Here is a 14,656-nt window from a genome sequence, read left to right on the forward strand (position 1 = left end):
GCTGTGGCCTTGCTGATTCTGTCAACTTCCTGGGTATTTAAATATATTATTTGTAGCTATTATTGTTGTTATTATTATTATTCTCATAAAAGGGTTCAGGCCCTGTAGTCAGATTGTCAGTGCTCAAATTGTTATCTTAGTTGTGACCTGGGGCAAGATACTTAATCACTTTAAGTGTCGATTTTTTGTTGTATTTTGTTATAAGAATTAAGTGCTATAAGTTCTCTAAAATTTAGCGTGCCTGTCACATGATAAAAAAATATTACCTATTCATGTTATTATTATTTCTTCTTCTTCTTCTTATTATTTGTTTTAGTCCCAAGAGTACTATGATCCCTATTTTCAGGATGCGGCATCTGAGATGTTGAGAAGAAACACAGCCAGCAGGTGGAAGGCCTTCTCATCTCTAGAACCATGCTGCTCAATATGTAGGCATCGGCAACATGCAGGTATTGAACATTTGACATATGACAAGTTTGAACTGAGATGTGCTGGAAGTACAAAATACACACTGAATTTGGAAGACTTAGTATGAAATAAAGAATGTAAAAAACCCCACAAACACTTTTCTATTGATTACATATTGAAATAATATTTTGCACATATTGGGTTAAAGCACATTATTAAAATTAATATCATTGTTTTTTACTTTTTAAAATGAGACTCAAATTTAAAATGTAAATTTTTAAAACTTTGATAATGTGGCTCACATTATATTTCTATTAGACAGATTGCTCTTTCTGGAGGCTGTGATTGTGGGGGCTCAGGACTGGGGGTGAAGCCATCTTTAAGAAGACATTCCACTGAGCAAGCTAATAAAGCTCTTTGAATTCCTTGCTCATCATAATCTTTAAGATTTAATTTTAATGACCACAGGAGGGAACTTTGGATTTCACTTATCAATGTAAGAAAATGTTTTAAGCTGGTAATTGTTTTGCATCTCAGATGAACCTTATTCTCCTTGACAGGAAGCTGAGAGGCTTTCTATTCCTCCATGTGGTACTAATGGCCTAGGGAAGAACACAAGTTTTAGAATGGAAGATTTGAACCTCAGCTTCCTCTTCTAGCTGTGTGACTTTAGGCAAAATATTTTTGCTTTTTGGAATCTTAGTTTCTTTATCTGAATAAAGGGACACTAGTATCTACAGAGCTGAATATCTTTGCCCTCTGGTTACAGTTTTTATCCTCTCTACCTTGTTCTGTGCTCTGGTGGGATGACCTATGAATGACACCAAAGGGCTCTCTTGACCATTGGTTTCAGGTTGAGTTTGGACCTGAAACTCCCTACTCTCTTGAGTAGGGCTGGGCACCTACATGACATCAAAATTCTGGGAGAGAAGTATATGAATGGATTTCTTTGGAGTGAGTACAGATATTTGTGTACTGTGTTAATGTCCATAGAGAGCACCCAGAGTGGATGAGGCTCTCCATAACTAGGTAGATTAGCTGCCCATTCTGGGTATGCCCCAGAGCTTGCTCAATTGTCTCCTGTACAGAATGCCTTATCTGTCCCAATATTACTTATGACTTGGGGTCAGTTTTTCTTGCAAGAGGTATGACATAGTCGACTTAGCCTGATGGAATTCATTGGCCTTATCATGTGCAACATCACCTAGAAGCAGCTGCTTAACAGAATGGTGAGATGGCCTGCCAAAGGCTCAGTTATGAAGATGGTAGGAAGGCAACGTTCTATGAATTTGGAGTGCTGTCCTTCATGATATGGTATACATGCTTCAAAACCAATGGCTAGGATATAGTGTCATCCCTTAGAGCCAGAATGCCCAGGTATGGGAACCAAGGGTGGAGATGGGAGTGGCTTATCTTACCAATACACCAAATAACCCATAGGAAGTACCTCTGCTTAATGTTCTGGAGATCCTAATGCCCAAAGAAAGAATACTTTTAAAAGAGTCATGTTCCTAGTGAATTGGAAGCTGAAGCTGCCACTGGCCATTTTGAGCTCCTGATATAGCTTGACCATTGTATAGAAAAGGGGTCACTGCATTCAGTGAGGTGACTGGTCCTGATTACCAGGGGATAATGAAGTTATCCCCTAATGAATTCAGGCCCTTCATAAATCAAGACTGTGGTCAATTTTTCAGTAAGGAACACCATCCAGTTGAGAAGTGGGCAGAGGATAGGGCAAACATGGAATAATGGTAGAAGAAGGCTGGCTGCTACATTTATCACCTTAGGTCTTATGCTCACATGCGAAGCTACAGGAACTGTTATGGAAATGCCAGGTGTTTGATGTAAGTCCTGTCATTCACTGCTCAGAAAACCAATCACTGAAACAGTGAGTATTGCCAGGGGATAAGGCTTTGTTATATTGCAGGTGATATCAGCTGGGAAGATGGGAGGCAAACCTGTTCTTTCTAACCAGCTAAAATGGGGTTGGGGGTGTATATAGCAGGAAGGAATTTAGAAAACAAATTAAGAAAGAGTAAGGAAACAATCAGGAGGAATAAGGGGTCTGGCATCTCACCAATATGGTGAGTATCAGTTTCCTTAATACTACCTGGGAAGCCTGAGGGTTGGTTTCCTGAGAAAGGAACTCAGATGTTTATTCAAGAACCATAAACATCATTCTATGAGACAATTGGGTTGGTTTCAGAAATATAACAGTTATATTTTATGTTAACTAGTTATTTCCTCACCTTTTATTCTCATATTTTTATGAAAAAAGATAGTTTTATGGAAACCATCTTTTGGTGATTGCTCATGTTTTGGGTTTCTGTTGGGAAGATGACTGAATTGATATCATTTCATCCTGGTTTGGCATTTTTGCAATTGAATTAAAAATACAGTAAATGATGGGGGAGGGTTCCTGGGGGAGGGTTGGACTGTGCTGGATGTCTTCTGTTTCCCTTTCAGATCCACTTTTCACCCTTCCCTACCCTGTTTTATGACCCAGGAGGCTCATTCTATTGGGTTTCATCAGTGGGACCCCTTATCCTCTGATTCCAATTGTGTTTAGACAATGGAGCGGGAAGGGAGGCAGAAGTGGTAGATCAGACAGCAGGTGAGCAGTGAGTTAACAGTATCTATTCCCCTCATTTTTTTCCCTGTTATATCACAAGGGTTGGCCCCTCACTCCATGGAAAGCCATAGTTTGTGTTGCCATTTATTACCCTCTCTGAGTTGTCAGAGCTGTTGCTAGCCTCAGGTTGCTGCAGCAATCCTTGCTGGATGACTTTAAACTCTGCTGGGACCAGGGCTGATGTTCCTGCCTTGCTGGGTTGTTGTAAGAATTGGAGATAATGAATGCAAATCACTCGGTACAATGACTAGCACTCCGTAGGCACTCAAAATGATAATTTTTGTTTCTGCCAAATCCTTTTAAATTCCTAGTTCAAATGATTACTTAAGGAATTAGCACTGCTTTAAGAAACAAATGAGATAATGTATGTGAATGCTTTGTTAAGTGTAAATCACTGTAGAAATGCAAGATAGAGTTATACTAGATTCTCTGAACCTTAAAAGTATTATTTTTAAAAAATACAGTTCTGTTTGTCTTGCCTTAGTCAGATGCAATTAGGTTTTTCTCAGAAATGGAGTGGGATAGAAACTTGAACTGCAGATTTTCATGCAAATCTCATTGAATTAAAAACTTTGTGCATCTTCTTCAGGCTCTAGGCCTTTGGTTTTAGATTTCCCATTCTCATTTCCTCTTCTTTCTAGCCCAGCGAAGCATAGGTATCAAGATGAGCAGATGGAGAGGTAATTGCTTCTCTGTCTCATTGTAGAAAGAAAAGCAAAAAGCAGTGAGAAAGCATCTTGAAATGCGGAAGAAATTATTGAGTCTGTATAGTGGCTTTGCACAGTCCCTTCTGAGATGGGAAGGGAAATGGTGAGGCAAGGTAAACAGGAGTTGATTTTCCTTCTGATGTAGAACTTTACATACCATAAATCAGAGTTATTAGGAGAACTTGCCAGGGAGGAATCAGAGTAATTAGGAGGACTTGCCAGGGAGGGTGGAGAACTGTACCATGGTGCAAACCTTGCTTTTTTATTTACATGTTGCAAGTGACCATTAGAGTGTTTCTTCTCTGTGCTTCCATTTGTTACATCAGTTTAATGAAATTCACCACTTTTTGCTATGTCCCATGCTGTTTTATTTTCCTTCCAAATGACATAGCTTGAAGAAATTATCTGAGCAAAGAAATTTAGCACTTGTTCATTAAAATGTGTCTGAGGCGTATTCCTTCTTAGGAGTGCAGAGACAATGATTAGAGCACAGTGGTTAAGAGCATGCTAGACCTGGGTTCGATAACTGAGTTCCCCACTGATCAGGCTGTTACTGGAAAGGGGTCCTGACCCATACCTCAAGAGAGGGTGCTTGGACCTTGTGTGAGGAAGAATTTGGGGTGAGTCCATAGAGGAGTGAAAGCAAGTTTATTAGAGAAGTAAAGAAACAAAAGAATGCCTACTCCACAGGCAGAGCAGCAGTATGGGTGGCTCAACTGAGTATATTTATAGTCATTTCTTGATTATATGCTAAACAAGGGGTGGCTGATTCATGAGTTTTCCAGGAAAGGGACAGGCAATCCCAGAACTGAGGGTTTCTTCCCCTTTTAGACCATATGTTCCGCATGTTTCTACGGCATTTGTAAGCTGTCATGCACTGGGGAGAGTGATTTTTAGCATGCTAATGCATATAATGAGCAGTGAGGACAACCAGAGGTCACTTCATTGCCCTCTTGGTTTTGGTGAGTTTTGGCCAGCTTTTTTACTGCATCTTCTCTTATCAGCAAGGTCTTTGTGACCTGTATCTTGTGCCGGCCTCCTAGCTCATCCTATGACTAAGAATGCCTGACCTCTGGGGAATGCAGCTCAGTAGGTCTCAGCCTTATTTTACCCAACTCCTATTCAAGATGAAGTCACTCTGGTTCGATCTCCTCTGACAAGGCCATTATCTCAGCCTCAGTTTCCTTCTCTGTCAAGTAGTGCTAATAATTGTATCTTGTTGGGACAATCAAGTTCAGCAATGACTGGCCAAGCCCTTTATAGAATGTCAAGTGCTGGATTTAAGGTATTATTACTAAGCTACCAATCTATGATTAATAAATCTGACTTTCATCAAACTGTATTTGTTTTGAAATAAAGACCAAGAAACATATAATAATTTAATAAGGTATATGATGACATTGTCCACAAAAGTAAGTTTTCTGATTGAATAATATAATACATGTAAAAATATCTAGAATAGTGCCCGGTGTCTTCTTCTGAGATTGCAGAGACAATGATTAGAGCGCAGTGGTTAAGAGCATGCGTTCTGTAGACCTGAGTTCAGTTCCTGAGTTCCCCACTTATCAGGCTGTTACTGAAAAGGGGTCCTGACCTACATCTCAAGAGAGGGTTCTTGGACCTTGTGCAAGAAAGAATTTGAGGTGAGTCCATAGAGAAGAGTGAAATCAAGTTTATTAGAGAAGTAAAGAAACAAAAGAATGCCTACTCCACAGGTAGAGCAGCAGTATGGGTGGCTCAACTGAGTATACTTACAGTTATTTCTTGATTATATGCTAAACAAGGGGTGGCTTATTCATGAGTTTTCCAGGAAAGGGGCAGGAATTTAGAATGTTAGACTTCCCTATTATCTAAAGCAGGCATCTGGTTGCAAGTTTCTTTCCCAAAAATGTATAAGTAACTAGAATTTCTATACATCTCCGGAATTCATGCATGTTGAAACTCATTGTGCAACCCTTGCTGACATCCAAGTACCAAAACACCTATAAATGCAATCATTTATCATGAGCTACATGGCTAATATGGTTCTAATTACCCTAAGTACCTGCTTTAAGATTCATAAATACTCCCAAGGAAAAATCCACCACGTTGCGCTCATTCCTCTCCTGCTGAGGCACCCTACTCATTCTTCTGCAGTGTTCTTTCTATCTAATAAAATTTTCTTCTTCAAACCTATATGTTTGTTGGTAAATTCTTACTATCCTATGACCCATGAACCAACCACTTTCTGATGCTGAGGCTCTGACACCTTGTCTGGCAGCAACAGTTGATAACAACAATAAGCTGCACTTTGTAAGGTAACTTTTACTTGCGTTACACCTGGTGTGATCCTCACAGTAGCAGTATGAAGAAGGTTCTATTGCTATTAATATCATTCTGATGTTGCACATAAGGGAGCTGAGGTTCTGAGCAGTTAAGTTTCTGACTCTTCCAAAGTCATACGGCTAGATTCTTTGATGCCAACTTTGACCATGCTCCCAATACATTTGAAAGCAAGCACCGTGAGAATAGTTGTCAGCTTCCATTTCCCAGGCAAGGGTTGGCTCAGGAGTTTGTTTTTTTCTGGGAGTCTGATGATTTGTATCAGTGATTAGGAGCTTAGGGCATGACTGAATCTGTGGTAAGGGTGCTATGAGGAAGGGGAGGCTGTTCAGGCTGAGGTGTAGGAGAATGAGGGTGAGATGGTATTAGAGGAGAGGTAAATACAGAATCGAGTCTGAGTGTAAATGAACTGACCAGTGGGACAGAAGAGGTGGGAGGACCAGGTATCAAATGGCTATAGCATCATCATTACCGGTTGTTAATTTAAGTGTAGCCTAAAGCGGCCTCCTTACATACTTTAAGTTTGGCCTCAAAGTTTCTCCTTACACAGTGCACTGTAACCTAACTAGATGTGTAAACCGACTATAACCTACTCTTGTACCAATCATAGAGTTTTGGCCTGTCACAGGCTGCCAGCTGTTCAACCCATGTTCTAATAAGGCAAACGCCAAGCTGTACCCAGTCCAACTATTTCTGTATCTCACTTATGTGTCCCCACCACCCCATTATTACCAAAATGCCAGCGGTTTGGTCTAGTTCTTGCTGCTCACTGCATAGAAAGCCAATTGCTGAGACAATGAGTATTGCCAGAGAAGAAGGCTTTAATGGGGTGCTGCAGCTGAGGAGATGGGAGATCAGTCTCAAATTCATCACACTGACCAACCAAAATCAGGGGTTTATATAGCAGGGAAGAAATGTAACTACATGCAGGAAAACATGAGTTAATGAGGGGTAAGGAAGAGGAACTGGTCAACAGGAAGCAGGGAGTCAGTTAGGCAATCATGATGAGTGAGAGATCTGGTGTTTCATTGTCCAGATGTGGTGTCTAGTAAGCTTCAGTTCCTTGATACTATCTGGGAAGCCTGGTGGTTGGTGTTTTGAGAAAGAAACTCAGATAAGACAATTCTAACTCTTTCCACTTTTAAGATTGGGAGCATCAATTTCTATGTTTATTCAAAAGAAACCATAAACATCAGTGCTGTGGGACAATTGGTCTGGTTTCACCATTGCTCTGAAGCTATTCTGGATCAGGGGGCTGCCCAATTCTCAAATTATTTTGTGCTCAATTAAACTCTGGTAAATATAATTTGCCTAAAGTTTTTCTTTTAACAGTGATTAGGAATAGATTCAGGGTCATCACCTGACATCTCCACAAAGTATTGGAAACAGGCATTCCTCAAGATACTCTGAGGTCTTATGGAACTTGAAAACTGGAGGGACCTCAGAGGTCACCTTACCATCCTTCCATTTACAGAGTGGGAACTCCTAAGTTCATGCAGTTAGCTAGTTTGGTACATAAGAGCTTTATTTACTTAACAAATGCTATTTACTATGTGCCAAACACTTTCCCAAGGGTTTACAATGATTCATTTATTCCTCATGATAACCCTAGGAGGAAGGTACTACATATGCATAGTCCCTCATTTGCAGTTCTGAATTTCAAAAGATTCTGAAAAAACGTAATTTTCTTGAAAGTTGGTGCAAACTCATTTGATGGCAAAACTTGATCTGAATTTTCCACAGTGTTAATAATCATACATCTTGCATCAAAATGTGTTTGAATATTAATATGTTTGAATATGGGGTGCTACCTAAGACTCTGCTGGAGGTGTTACAGAATATTTAGTATAAACTCATGCCTTTCAAAAGTCCAAAACATTCTGAATTTCAAAATACATTTGGTCACGAAGATTTTGAAACCTGTATTATTATTCTCATTTTACAGTTGAGAAAACTGATGCAGAGAGATTATATAAATTGTACAAGGGCACACAGTGGCATTCCTGGGATTCCAAACCAGTTCAGCAGTCTGTGTTTTTAACCAATCTGTGCCCTGGCAGGCCAAACATGGATTAAGAGGCTGCTATTCATTGCTCTGCCCAAATACTCTGCATATGATGTCATGTAAGTTCAGAAATCTCTAATCTCCATCACTTTAGTTCTGACATATTGCTTGCTTCCACTAATTTATTTACCACTGGGCAGTTAGAGTGATTTTTCAAAACATAAATCTGGTTCATATCATAACTTCTTTATCAGCCTCTGCTTCAAATGGCTTTCTTCTGCATTTATAATAACCTAAATCATCCACTTGGCATGGTTTGACCATGCCTGTCTCTCCCATCTCAGCTCATCCAGAGCCCCTCAGGCTTCCTGTGTTCTAGGCATCCTCACCTTCTTTCAGTTCCTTTTAACTGTATTGTGATCCCTCTTGTTACAGGACCTATGCATATATGGGTCCCTCTTCTAGGAAGACTCTTCTCATTATCCAGCACATCACCCCTGTCTTGCCCTGGTCACCTCTGATTTACTTTTCAGATCTCAGCTCAAGGGTTTTTTGTTTTTTTTTTTCCCACAGGGATACCTTTTAAATTCATAACAATGATCACAGGTTTTTTTGTTCATTTATTTGTCTGATTATGCATTAATGCCTGTCTTCCCTCTATAATGTGAACTCCATGACAGCAGAAATTGTTTTCATTTTTGCTCACCATTGTGACTTCATATACTCAGTAACATAGTCAAAGATGAATACAAATTTGTTGAATAACATGATAGAATGGATTCTCAGCAGAATGCAAGGTTTATTTCTTTGTTTTGTTGAGCAGCTATAGAGGTTTAAGAGATTTATGTATTCAGTCATAGGCAGAACTATCATCTTCTTGGTTATCACAGAGTTGCACTTTTAGATGTCCTTTAAAAGTTAATGGTTGTCTGGAGGATTTAAGCTTTCAATTACAGAATGGCAATTTCCAAGGGCCTTCTTTTCCTGCTCCTATTGGCTTAGAAGGGACAGTTGAAATGGGCAGTTGTACAGACAAAGTACACTTCTTTCTTGAAAACTCAGCAAACCAGATTGGGTTAGGTGCTCACCTGACTGTAGACCTTGCTTTGAGTAGTCTTGGGACAGATGGTATTTGTCTGTCCATCTATGAGCCTTATGCCTAATTTAGTAAGCTAAGTAGTGCTGCCTTTTAATTTTTTAAACACAAGTATAATGGTGGGATTATTCTATAGGATTCTAGAAATCTGTCCTGTGAATGCTTACTATGTATTTAGAGTGATCACCTTTTCCAATATGTTGTCCCAAATGCCCTCTTTCTCTGCTGCTGCTCATTCTCTCTAATGAAAAGAAAGGCATTTTTTATTTACAGCTTTGTCGAATGCAGTCACCCATTATTTGGGGGTAATTGCTAGAGTAATCTCACCTCATTGGTTTCTAACAAAGCCTCCCAGATTGACATCTCACAAATTGAAAATTAAATGCACTATAAAAGCTATTAACTAAACCTGACTGTTTGGAAATGGGGCATTGGGTTAGCGGTTAGAATTTTGGAGTGTTTTTTTGTTTGTATATTTTTGCATATGCATTGAAAACTTTTCTTCTCCCAGAACGTCTTTTGAGGAACCATTCCTGTCCTACTTTATTTCTAGCAGTGATTTTTTCTTCAGTTTTGTATTTTCTTTTGCATAATTAAAGATATTAAGTCAACATATTGTCTTGAGGAACTCATCTCCTATATGATTACTAATGATTTCCCTATCCTCCCCTTTTCCTTTTACTTCATTTTCCTCTTACTCTCCCAGCCATCTTTCAACAGAGCTCCTGCCCCATTCTGGGTGGATCCAGCTGGTCCCTGGTCCTTAATCTAGGCACCTTCCTTATGTTGTCCCTTTGGTATTCTATATATAGTACATCACCCAGAATGTCTGCTTTTTCCTCCTCATTCCTTATCATGTCCCTGAATATTACTGCATTCCAAGGCCATTTGTGAACTTAACAAGTCTTTTAAGAGCACTTGTTATGTTCATGACCCTTTAGAATGGATGTGGGGGCTTGCAGACAATGCTTAAGGAGTGCAGAGCAGTCTGGCAGAATATATGTGTATACACCTGCTCATGAGCAATGTGGCTTTGTGGTTGTGAATACAGATTGTGGTGCTGTGCTGCCTGGTTTCAAATCTTGATTTGCTCATCTACTATCTGTGTGATCTTGGGTTTTATCAAATCTTTTGATGCATCAGTTTTCTCATCTATAAAAATGGGGACAATTTCCTTCCATGTATACTGGGATGATTTAATAAGTTACCATATACAAAGTGCTTACAACAGTGTCTAGCATAGAGAGGACACTCACTTATACTTGTTGGTAGATCTAGGCTCTAATCCCTGCTCTGCCACTTGCTCAACACCTTGAATCTCTTGTTTCACAATGCATATATTAGAGACAGAAAAAAAAATGCAGACTTTGAAGCCAGAGGGTTCCAACTCTACCATTTATCGTTGTTAACTTGAGACAAGTTAATTAACTTCTTGGAACCTCAGTGTTTATGTTGTTAAAAATAATCTATCCCCATAAACTACTCAAATGCCAGCCTACCTTCCACCTACCTGCAACTTTCCACCTTTATCTGGCTGAGACATTTAGCTGCTGCTTTATGTACCACAGGTTCCTCCTTCCTTCCCTGTGATGATTCTTTATAGTTTGCTAAGTATACCATGTAATTTAATGTTCATAACAACCCCGGGAGGCACAGGACATTATTCTCATTTCTATTTTAAAGTTATGGAAACCAAAGACCAGATAGACAGCTAGACTGGGCCAGGTTGGCACAGTTGTAAATTGTGAAGGTGGGACTTGAACTTGTTTGTCTGTGTTCTATCTTTTATTCAACACAACTCTATGAGTTTGGTTTTTGATTTACCCATGTCCTTCCTTTTTCGTAGATTCCTTTTGTGGTTTTTGCCAAATCTGAGTCCCTTATCATGAGCAAACTGCCCATCTCCGACTCATGCCTGATGCAGTGAGTGATGGTGAGGAGGAGACAAGAGCTACTGGCCTCTAGCCCTTGACTTCATTCTTTGGTTTGGTTTGGCCCATCAGACTCCTTGCCCATTTCTCTATCTGGCATACTCCATCTCAGTGACAGCTTTTAATTCCCTTTCCATCTGCGTGCAGCTGGTGGTGCTACCCTTGCCCCTCTGTCATCTGCACATTCTTTTGTTGGCACTCATTTCAACACATTTTATTTTTTAAAATAACTTTTTCTGATTACAGCAGTTATTCATGCTTGTTGTAAAAATTATGGATCACATAGTAAGAAAGAAACAAAAACCACACATAATTCCATTACCCAGAGTTAAACATTATTTTTGGTTTTTTTTTAGAGAAAATGTCTCACTCTGTCACCCACACTGAGTACAGTGGTGTGATTAAAGCTCACTGTAACTTCGAAGTGTTTAGGCTCAAGTGATCCTCCCACCTCAGCTTCCCAATTAGCATGCTACCACATCTGGCTATTTTTAAATTTTTTGTAGAGATGAAGTCTCGCTATGTTGCCCAGGCTGGCCTTGAACTCCTGGGTTTCAAGTGATCCTCCTGCATAGACCTCCCAAAGCACTGAGGTTTACAGGCATGAACCACCATGTCTGACCAATAAATATTGTTAATATTTTATTATTTAATTTTGGGATTTGTTTCATACTGTATGAACCTTTTTAGCTTCTGTATTTTGATAGCAGGAGATCCAGTAGAGAAAATTCAATGAGAATTACCTGGTGTAATGGCTTGGGACATTTGTGAATCTTTTGGGATCAGAAGACAACTCTGGTAGGCAAAAGAATGGCCCCTAAAGATGTCTACGTCCCAATCCCCCAAACCTATGAATGTGTTAGGTTACAAGGCAAAGAGAATTAAGGTTGCAGCTAGAATTAAGGTTGCTAATCAGCTGACCATAAAATAGGGACAATATACTGGATTATCTGGGTGGATCCAATGTAATCACAAGGATCTTTAAAAGTGGAAGAGGGAATTGGAAGACAGAATCGGAGAGATGGCAGCATGAAGAAGTCTTGGCATGTTATTGCTGGCTTTGAAAATAGAAGAAGATAGTCAAGAGCCAAGGAACGTGGCTAGAAGCTGGAAAGGCCAAAGAAACAGATTGTTCCTTAGAGCCTCTGGAAAGGAATATGGCCTTGCCAACACCTTGATTGTAGCCCAGTGAGCTCCATTTCAGAATTCTGAACTACAGAACTAAGTGTAAGGTACAAATTTTTAGGCCAGGTGTGATGGCTCACATTTGTAATGCTTGCACTTTGGGAGGCCAAGGCAGGAGGATCACTTGAGGCTAGACTGGGCAACATAGCAAGACCCCATCTCTACAAAAAATGTAAAAATTAGTGGAGCATGGTGGTGTGCATCTATAGTCCCAGTTACTCAGGTGGCTGAGGCCAGAGGATCACTTGAGTTCAGGAGTTCAAGGTTACAGTGAGCTATGATCACTGTATTGCACTCCCAGCTGAAGTGACAGAGAGAGACTATCTCTAAAAATAAATAATAAAATAAAATAAATAAGAATTTAAAAGATACTAAATTTGTGTTGTTTAAGCTGCTAAGGTTGTGGGAATTGTTACCGCAGCCCTAGAAAACTAATATACTTGGTATATGTAAATAAATAGAGCTATTATATTATAAAGAGTCAATATATTAATACAGGATAATAACTTGGAAAATATCTAAGATATAGTAAACACTTAATAAAGGCTAGCTAAGATTATTTTGTACTTTTATCTATATTGTTTTACAATATGCTTTTTTCCTTTTCACATTTTTCCATTTCATTATATTTATGCCATATCATCATTTGTGCTATAGTGCTTTTCAACTATTCTCAACCCCTTTTCACTGTATGCATTAATTCAGATGTGTGTCAACAACAACACACTGCATGAAGAAAAGTGTCTTCACTCCACGACAGTATCTATTTCAACAGCATGCACTGAGAAGAGATGAACTAGTGAAGTCATCCGGACTGTTGGTTAAGTGCTGTTTGTAAGGCATCTGAGTCAGGAAGACCCCTGAGTCAGGAAAGACCCTGGGTGTATATTAGTTGTGTGGTCTTGGGGATGTTCCCTAACATTTCTCAGTCTCAATTTTCTTCATTGTAAAATGGGGATACTTAGAACACCTATACTGCACATCTGTTATGCATATGAAATAAGATTATATGTGGAGCCCTTAGCATAGTGCTGGTGCAAAGCAACAAGTCAGTATCTGTTAAAAGGTATTGTTGTTTTTGATATTGTTACTGTAGTTGTTTATTTATCAATCTCTCTGGGATTCTGGGTCAATAAGGTTGAGTATAGAGATAACAGACCTTCAGTTGATATCTGCATTGAGAACACTGCGAGTATCTCATAAATATTACATAGTACTGAGAACAGGCATGCTCTTGATGGTAAAAGACTGTGACAGATAAATGGAGGGTAGTGGGTAAAGATGTCTTTTAAAACAGGCACATAAACATACACCTGAATAAAATATTTAACTGTTTGCTACAGCATTTGGATGAGTTTCAGAGGATGGGAGACTGATGCCAGAGAGTCAATAAAAGAAAGATAATTTGATGAGGTGGTAGACTGTCATAGCTTTTTTGCTATTGTCAGCAAATTTTTCATTTTTATTTTTTATTTTCTTTTCCTTTGATAATTTCTAGACCTAATGCTGACATTTCAATAGATTTTATCATTCCTGTGATAAATTCTTTAAATTGAAGCTGTTTTGTTTCTGGTGAAGGCATGATTGCTTTGAAAACCATACTAGAGCTTTGTGTTGAAATTATGCTCATATACAGTTACTATTGGCCTGTGTTCATTTATTTAAAAGTTATTTATCTTGCAGAGTGTCAGCTCAACAAATGGTATTGCTCAAAAGGTCATGCTTGAGTTTTCTCTGGTGTGATTAGTTTTATTGGTTCTTATTATTTCTCAGACATTCTTTTATGAGTGTGTTACTATTGATTGTTTTAGAAATTGATTTGGTAGAGACTAATTTTGTGAAGGATGGCAGTTTTAAACCCAAAGAATAGGTCATTGTAGGGCTTCCAAATTACTTCAGAGCCAGTAATTATGATAAAACTTTACTTTTTATTGGAAGGACTTCATAGGTGTTATGTTTTTCATTTTCTAAGTTTATCCATATTTCACATTTCTTTTGCTTGGAAAGGTGAAAATATTAACCAACACTGATCACCTGGATGTAGTGACAGTTGTTCATTGTTTTATTATGTGTCTTGGGAATTGTTTGTTCCCTGCCCTCCCTTCTGTACTACTTAATAAGATTAATTTCCTTCCACTTCAGAAACCTTGTGACCCCATTCTCCCTGATTTCAAAGGCCATGTAACAGTTGGGAGAGCAGTGGAGGCTCTTTAGGTGGAGAAGAGATTCTGGGATTTTGGAACACCTTCTAAATTGTTTTGCACATTTGTGAATTTCTCTTAGCTTTTTTGATTCTTATTTTTAAAAGTTGTGCTTTACTTTATTGTTTTTCACAGATTTGCATTTTTTACAAACTGAAGGTTTGTGGCA

At 38.9% G+C, this 14,656-nt stretch overlaps 1 long non-coding RNA gene across 2 annotated transcripts in view; it reads left to right on the forward strand.

Annotated features, from left to right (window-relative positions):
* Positions 1-14,656, forward strand: part of LOC119625868 (uncharacterized) — a 549,594-nt gene that overhangs the window by 250,488 nt on the left and 284,450 nt on the right. For both annotated transcript variants that reach the window (XR_012090598.1, XR_012090599.1), the window contains exon 3: positions 347-449. This is a non-coding gene — a long non-coding RNA (uncharacterized lncRNA). The remainder of the gene's footprint in view (positions 1-346; positions 450-14,656) is intronic.

This window comes from Chlorocebus sabaeus, chromosome 22, assembly GCF_047675955.1.
Source record: "Chlorocebus sabaeus isolate Y175 chromosome 22, mChlSab1.0.hap1, whole genome shotgun sequence".
In the NCBI taxonomy this organism is placed as follows: domain Eukaryota; kingdom Metazoa; phylum Chordata; class Mammalia; order Primates; family Cercopithecidae; genus Chlorocebus; species Chlorocebus sabaeus.